This window comes from Ornithorhynchus anatinus, chromosome 13 (assembly GCF_004115215.2).
Source record: "Ornithorhynchus anatinus isolate Pmale09 chromosome 13, mOrnAna1.pri.v4, whole genome shotgun sequence".
Taxonomy (NCBI): domain Eukaryota; kingdom Metazoa; phylum Chordata; class Mammalia; order Monotremata; family Ornithorhynchidae; genus Ornithorhynchus; species Ornithorhynchus anatinus.
This window is the reverse complement of record NC_041740.1, coordinates 7,820,476-7,828,806: the sequence shown is the minus strand read 5'-3', so window position 1 is coordinate 7,828,806 and position 8,331 is coordinate 7,820,476. Positions and strand designations below refer to the sequence as shown.

At 46.3% G+C, this 8,331-nt stretch overlaps 1 protein-coding gene across 2 annotated transcripts in view; it reads left to right on the top strand.

The window, feature by feature from the left end:
- Nucleotides 1-6,747: 6,747 nt before the first annotated feature.
- NCAPG2 (non-SMC condensin II complex subunit G2) overlaps nucleotides 6,748-8,331 on the top strand; it is a 56,175-nt gene continuing 54,591 nt past the window's right edge. For both annotated transcript variants that reach the window (XM_029078202.2, XM_029078203.1), the window contains exon 1: nucleotides 6,748-6,833. The gene's annotated coding sequence lies outside the window, so the exon portion shown is untranslated. The remainder of the gene's footprint in view (nucleotides 6,834-8,331) is intronic.

The following is an 8,331-nucleotide window of genomic DNA, read 5'->3' as shown; positions in this document are numbered from 1 at the left end:
GATGGTGTGGCACTTTCTTCCGGTAATCCCTACCCCAAATTGAAACCTTTTCGGCAAGAACTCAGTCATGAGAGTGGGAGCCAAGATGAAGAGAAAAGGCTTTTTCAGTTGCCCTACTGTTCGACAAATGCAAGGGGACTGTTTCCGAGGCAAAAAACAATGGACTGAATGCTCCTCTTGGTTTGTCTTCACTTTTTCCTGGTATTCCTGTAGGAATTTTTTTAAAAGTCTTCATCTTGGCCTGCTGCAGTTACCGAGGCGACCCTGATAACAGTGGGCCCTAGTCACCTGCCCACAAAACAGAATGAGACAATACTGCATTATGAGAAGTGCTTTTAATGTCAGTCCGATGAACAGCTCTTGAAACGTAGTTCTGCTTTGCCGGGAGTAGAGTAATGACTTAGTTTCAAATTGAGCCAGTCAGTGAGGGGAATGCTGGTGATGCCCTTTTCCCTTTGTTTCAGGCACTTAGGTGAGTAATTTAGGCTTCTGGGACAGGGACTACGTCTGACCAACATCTTGCATCAACTTATCTTACATCAACTCCAACGCAACTTAGTATACTGCCGGTCAGCAGTATTGCTTAGCTTATTATTATCATTTCTTACTTATTATCTCTTCCATGCTCAAAAAGTGATTTGTTCCTTATCTCCCACCTCCAGATAAGAAATCCAGGTTAACATTAAATAGAACATGTAAAACTCCATTTAAATAATGTATCTGTGCTGTTCGGATAGGAATTTTCTCAGGACTTTAATGACCGCAAATGAAGACTGGGTCTTTTATCTTGAATGCCATCTAAGAAACCCACTAGAAACAAAGAGGGAAGGAAGAGGAGGCTTAAAGAAAACTCTACTGAAATCTGGCAAGGTGGCAATTTATGAGTGGGCTACAAGCAATAAATTCCACTAGATGGTGCAATGAGTCCTACTTGGTATTAAGATTAAGTTAATTTTTATTTTCATTTCATTCAATAATAACCACCTATAGTGTGCGTAGTGTTAGAGAATACAATTGTATCTCTGGTGGAGTTTTATGTGTTACCTGTGTTTCATACAGATTTAACTAAATAATCAATTCCCTCCAACACATCGAAGGAAGCATCTTTGCAATTCTCATTCTAGATCTATAACCTAATAGAGTGTGATGAAATTTTTTTCTTCAGTTAATTTTGGAACCCCTGACATTTCCTTGTCATATTTTGATTAATAAAGAAAAACTTGGGAATTTCCATGCCCCCAAGTCCTTCAGTGATTACAGTAACGCTGTCCGTCGCAAGAGAGAAGTTCCTCGTGGGCAGGGAACCCATCTACCGACTCTGTTGTTTTGTACTCCAAGTGCTTAATACAGTGCTCTGCACACAGTAAGCACTCAATAAATACCAGTGATTGATTAAAAGACTACAAGGTTAAGTAATTTGGCAACCAAGATAAGGTTGGGAAATCTCTATCCTTGGAGAACTTTGTAACTTCATACTGGGAACTTTGTGGCATCCTAATGAATGAGGTTTGGGGCAGGCCCAAAGTAGAGATACACACTATCCCACACCTTAAGGTAGGTATAACTTACTTTACCGACCACTGGCCAATTGAACATGATTTGCTTGACTGGATTACAGTTAGAAAACAGGATCTCTGAAGGAAATCAAAAGAATGAGGAGTGTTTGTTTTGGAAAAGTCATGATTGGAGGGATGGAAACTAGTTAGAAATATATGAAAAGCCATTGACACAGGTGGTGATCAGTTTTCTGTCTGAGGAACACATGGTAATAAATCTGAAATGCTATATAAAGGATTTTGAAATAGGCTACCATGTACTACTGGAAAGATTTTCTGCAGGGTAGAAAAACAAAGACTTTGAAACGATAAGGTTCTTGATCAAACCATTTCTTACTAAATCCCTCCTAGACAGTGTAAGTTTGCCCATTTCTGATAATGCTTCTTAATACCATCTGAAATATTAGGGAGTTACAGAACCTAGCTACAGCCCAGTTCCATCTATTTGGTTTGACGCCTTCCCCTAAAAAAAATATTTTTTGAAGGTCTGTTCCTGATGCACTTACTCCATATGCACCACTGAACCAAAAAAGCAACTGTATTATGGAATGATGACACACAAGCAAATCGGTAATTGCTGTTGCTCAGCAACCACCTGCAGATGTGCCATTTTTATTGCTGTTGCCGTAACTAGACTCGACAGGGAAATAACTGCGAGATTAATATCGAAGAATATAAATACTTTGAGCGGACATTCAAGAATGTCAAAGATAACTGTACATACTAGTTCTGGGAAAGGCGGGTTAGAAATGTGGAAAGTGGAGCCACAGACTTGAACTCTCCCATAAAGTCTATCAGATCACTGCTTTCCTCATATCTGGAAGTTATTTGGTGGAGGTCTTACCTTCTAGACTGTAAACCTCTTGAGGTCAGAGATTGTATTTTCTAATTTTACCGTGTAGTACAGTGCTCTGCACCCACAGTAGGCAGTTTTCAACAAGTACTAATTTTTTTTGGATGCATAGGGAAGACCAATAGCTTGGGAGTCAGAGGACCTGGGTTCTGATCCCGGCCCTGCCACTTGTCTGTTCTGTGGCCTTGGGAAAGTTGCTTAACTCCTCTGTGCCTTATTTACCTCTCCTGTTAAATGGAATAAAGTATCTATTCTTCCTTCGTAGACTGTGGGCCACAAGTGGGACAAGGACTGCATCCAATCTGATTGTATCTTATCTACCTTAGTGTGTAGTAAGTGCTTGGCACATTAACCTTAACAAAAACACAGTTATTATTACAGCATTGACCGAGGAGTCCAAGGACACCAGAGTAAAGGGGTTCAGTGAGTGTATGTCAAGTGATGAGACCAAGGAATGCACCTTTATTTAAGGAATCTTTCATATAATAATGGTATTTAAGGGCTTACTATGTGCCAAGCACTGTTTATCAAGTGGACAACTAAATTGATCATCATTTGGTTTTTTAATCTGACTCTGTGCTTCCTCCTTTTCCCAGAGTGTCCATCCAGTGACCAGCAACCACTCTTCTTTCTGTAGCAGCAGCCTGAGGATACACTAAATTGTTGGAGATTGTGTTTCATTTTGCTTTTAAAACATTTGTTCTGCCCTTCCAGCTTGTGTATGCCCCATTCCAATTCACCAGGTAGCAGCTATTTGGTTATTTTGCAGCTGGCCATCCTCCTCATGTGCCCCATCCTGGGAAGCAGTTTGCCAGTTGAAATCTGACTTGTGTCTGCCACCTCTCAGAGTTTTTGAGGCAAAAAAAGCTCAAAAAAGGTGTTCTGGCTTCCCCAGAGGCCATAGCCTGGACCGCAGTCCTAGAAGGCAGTCACTCATTCATTCAATCGTATTTATTGAGCTCTTACTGTGGGCAGAGCACTGTACTAAGCGCTTGGGAAGTACAGTTCGGCAACAGATAGAGACAATCCCTACCCAATAACAGGCTCACAGTCTAGAAGGGGGAGACAGACAACAAAACAAGAGAAATCTGTGGACCCCCTTTCCAAATTTCCAAGACTGTCCGCTCAAAGTAATGTATAGCCTTGTCATACAAGGGAGCAGCATTCCCTAGGCATGGACGTGGGAGTCAGAGGACCAGGGTTTTAATCCTTTTTTTATGGTACTGAAGCACTTTCTATGTGCCAGACACTGCACTAAGCGCTGCAGTACAAGTTAATCAGGTTAGACACAGTCTGTGTCCCACCCACATGGGGCTCACAGTCTTAATCTCCATTTTACAGGCGGGGTAAATGAAGCACAGAGAAGTTAAATGACTCACCCAAGGTCACACAAGGCAAGGGGCAGAGTTAGAATTAGAACTCAAGACCCTCTGACTTCCAGGGCCCTGCTCTATCCACTAGGCCACGCTGCTGGCTCTGTACCACGTTCACAGTCTCAATCCCCAGTTTACTGATGTGATAACTGAGACCCCAGAGGAGTGAAGTGACATTCAAGGTCACACAGCAGATGAGTGATGAGTCAGGATTAGAACCCATGACCCCCTGCCTGCCAGACCTGTGCACTATGCACTATGCCATTCACTTGCCAAAAACTGCAAAGAGACCCTTCTCCCTCACTGCACAGCAGCTTTTGGGGGGGGGGGGGGGGCAGAGGGCGGGTGGAAGGAGATGAGGGGAGGTCGAGAGTAAGCGCTCAATAAATATGATTGAATGAATGAAAATTAATAAATAAATAATACTGGCACAAGAATGGAAACCCACAGGAGCCGAGGCTCAGGGAAAGAATTTACCCTTTTTATTGCTGAGTTGTACTTTCCAAGTGCTTAGTACAGTGCTCTACACACAGTAAACGGTCAATAAATGAATGAATAATAACAGTGGTATTTAAGCGGTTACTATGTACTGAGCACTGCTAACAATAATGATGATGGCATTTGATAAGCACTTACCATGTGCCAAGCACTGTTCTAAGCATTGAGGAAGATACGTGGATAGTCCCTCGTAGGGCTCACAGTCTTAACCCCCATTTTACAGAGGAGGTAAGTGAGGCCCAGAGAAGTGAAGTGACTTACCCAAAGTCACACAGTTGGGAAGTGGCGGAAACGGGATTAGAACCCATGACCTCTTACTCCCAAGCCCCGGCTCTTTCCACTGAGCCACACTACTTCTCTAGGGGATGCCGAGGCAGGAGGGGATAATAACAATCATAATAATAATCATGGTATTTATTAAGCGCTTACTATGTGCCAAGCACTGTTCTAAGCGTTGGGGTAGATAGAAGGTTATCAGGTTGTCCCAAGTGAGGCTCACAGTCTTAATCCCCTTTTTACAGAAGAGGGAACTGAGGCACAGAGAAGCTTGTATTTGTTAAGCAGAGAAGCAGCGTGGCTCAGTGGAAAGAGGCCGGGCTTCGGAGTCAGAGGTTATGGGTTCTAATTCTGGCTCCACCACTTGTCAGCTGTGTGACCTTGGGCAAGTCACTTCACTTCTCTGGGCCTCAGTTACCTCATCTGTAAAATGGGGATGAAGACTGCGAGGCCCATCTGGGACAACCCGATGACCTTGTATCTTCCCCCAGTGCTTAGAACAGTGCTTGGCCCATAGTAAGCTCTTGACAAATACCAACATCATTATTATTATTAAGCGCTTACTATGGGCCAAGCAATGTTCTAAGCGCTGGGTTAGTTATAAGTTAATGGGGGCGGGGAGGGGCTCACAGTCTGATGAGCTCACTGAGGCCCAGAGAAGTGAAGCGGCTTGCCCAAGGTGCCCCAGCTGACGAGTGGCAGAGCGGGAATTCGAACCCATGACCTCATTCCCCAGCGTGGGCTCTTTACACTGAACTTCTCATGCGCACAGCATGGGCATGGTCTCTCTCTTGCCGAATTGTACTATCCAAGTGCTCAGTACTGGCCCCTGCGCACAAGCAGCGGTCAATAAATACCATTGAATGAATGACTGACTGAATGACTAACGGAATGACTGACAATGACTGAATGACTGACTGAATTGATTGAATGAATGAATGACAAATGACTGAATGAATGAATGACTGCCTGACTGACTGACATGACTGAATGCCTGACTGACTGAGTGATTGACTGAATGACTGAAGGACTGACTGCCTGAGTGACTGACAATGACTGAAATGACTGAATGACTGAGTGACTGACTGAAAGAGACTGACTGAATGACTGAGAGATTGACTGAAGGACTGACTGAATGACTGACTGACAATGACTGACTGCCTGAGTGAATGACCGAGTGATTGACTGAATGACTGAAGGACTGACTGACAATGACTGAAATGACTGAATGCCTGACTGACTGAATAATAATGTTGGTATTTGTTAGGCGCTTACTATGTGCCGAGCACTTTTCTAAGCGCTGGGGTAGACACAGGGGAATCAGGTTGTCCCACGTGGGGCTCACAGTCTTCATCCCCATTTTACAGATGAGGGAACTGAGGCACCGAGAAGTGAAGTGACTTGCCCAAAGTCACACAGCTGACAAAGTGGAATGACTGAGTGACTGACTGAATGACTGAGAGATTGACTGAAGGATGACAATGACTGAAAGCCTGATTGACTGAATGACTGAGTGATTGACTGAAGGACTGACTATGACTGAAATGACCGAGTGACTGACTGAAAGAGACTGACTGACTGAATGACTGAGAGATTGACTGAATGACTGACTGAGTGAAGGACTGACTGAAGGACTGAGTGACTGACTGAATGACTGAAGGATGACAATGACTGAAAGCCTGACTGACTGAATGACTGAGAGATTGACTGAATGACTGACTGAGTGAAGGACTGACTGAAGGACTGAGTGACTGACTGAATGACTGAAGGATGACAATGACTGAAAGCCTGACTGACTGAATGACTGAGAGATTGACTGAATGACTGACTGAGTGAAGGACTGATTGAAGGACTGAGTGACTGACTGAATGACTGAAGGATGGCAATGACTGAAAGCCTGACTGACTGAATGACTGATTGACTGACTGCCTGCCTGAATGACTGACTGAGTGAGCGACCGAGTGCCTGACTGCACGTGGAAGGAGATCTGGAGGACGGCGGGGCGGAGGGGGAGGGAGGGAGGGAGAGAGGGAGGGAGGGAGGGAGAGAGGGAGGGAGGGAAGGCGGGCGGCCCCGCGGAGGAGGCCGGAAGCCCGCGCCTCAGCCGCCTCTCCCTCCCGGCCGGCCGCCTGCACGTCTCGCGAGAAGTCCTTCCCGGAAGCGGGGCCGGCGGGGGCGGTGGCGCCGGCGCGCGATTTTGAATTTGCGGCGGGAGGGCGGGCGGACGGACCGGCGGATCGGAGCAGCGTCGGTCCGGCTTCGTCCGGGGGGCAGGAGGTGAGCGACCCCCACCCAACCGGGCCGAGCCGCGCGGCGGCCAAACGTGAGGGGATGCGGGGCGGGGGGGGCCGGGCGGGGGGAGGCGACAGCGCCGCCCCGCGCCCCGCCGGGGAACTGACGGCCCCGCGCTCCGCCAGCGGCCCGGCCTCAGCTCCCTTCCCCCAGGCCCACGGCCCTTTCGTCCATCCAGTCCTATTTATTGAGCACTTCCTATGTGCTGACCACTCGACTAAGCGCTTGGTCGTAATGGTGTTTGTTAAACGCTTAAACTCTGGCCCAAGCCTTCATTCATTCAATAATAATAATGAAGATGTTGGTGTTTGTTAAGCGCTTACTACGTGCCGAGCACTATTCTAAGCGCTGGGGTAGACACAGGGGAATCAGGTGGTCCCACGTGGGGCTCACAGCCTTCATCCCCATTTTACAGATGAGGCATCTGAGGCACCGAGAAGTGAAGTGACAAGTATTGATTATTATTATGTGGGTATTTGTTAAGCGCTTCCTATGTGCAGACCACTCGACTAAGCGTTTGGTCGTAGTGGTGTTTGTTAAACGCTTAAACTCTGGGCCAAGCCTTCATTCATTCATATAATAATAATAATAATAATGATGTTGGTATTTGTTAAGCGCTTACTACGTGCCGAGCACTATTCTAAGCGCTGGGGTAGACACAGGGGAATCAGGTGGTCCCACGTGGGGCTCACAGCCTTCATCCCCATTTTACAGATGAGGCATCTGAGGCACCGAGAAGTGAAGTGACAAGTATTGATTATTATTATGTGGGTATTTGTTAAGCGCTTCCTATGTGCAGACCACTCGACTAAGCGCTTGGTCGTAATGGTGTTTGTTAAACGCTTAAACTCTGGGCCAAGCATTCACTCAATAGTATTGATTATTTTTATGTTGGTATTTGTTAAGCGTTTACTATGTGCAGACCACTGTTCTAAGCGCTGGAGTAGACACAGGGGCATCAGGTGGTCCCACGTGGGGCTCACAGTCTTATTCCCTGTTTTACGGATGAGGGATTGAGGCCCAGAGAAGTTAAGTGACTTGCTGACAAGTGGCCGAGGCGGGATTCGAACCCATGACCTCTGGGTTTGACTGTAAGCCCGTCAAAGAGCAGGGACTGTCTCTCTCTGTTGCCGATTTGTCCATTCTAAGCGCTTAGTACATTGCCCTGTGGCTCAGTGGAAAGAGCCTGGGCTTCGGAGTCAGAGGTCATGGGTTTGAATTCCAGATCTGCCACTTGTCAGCTGTGTGACTGTGGGCAAGTCACTTAATTTCTCCTTGCCTCAGTTACCTCATCTGTAAAATGGGGATTAACTGGGAGCCTCACGTGGGACGACCTGAGTACCCTGTATCCACCCCAGCGCGTAGAACAGTGCTCTGCATGTAGTAAGCGCTTAACAAATGCCAACATTATTATTATTATTACCTAGCTGTGCCCTCAGTCGCTTCTCCCTACCTGTAATTTATTTAAGGATCCGGCTCCCCT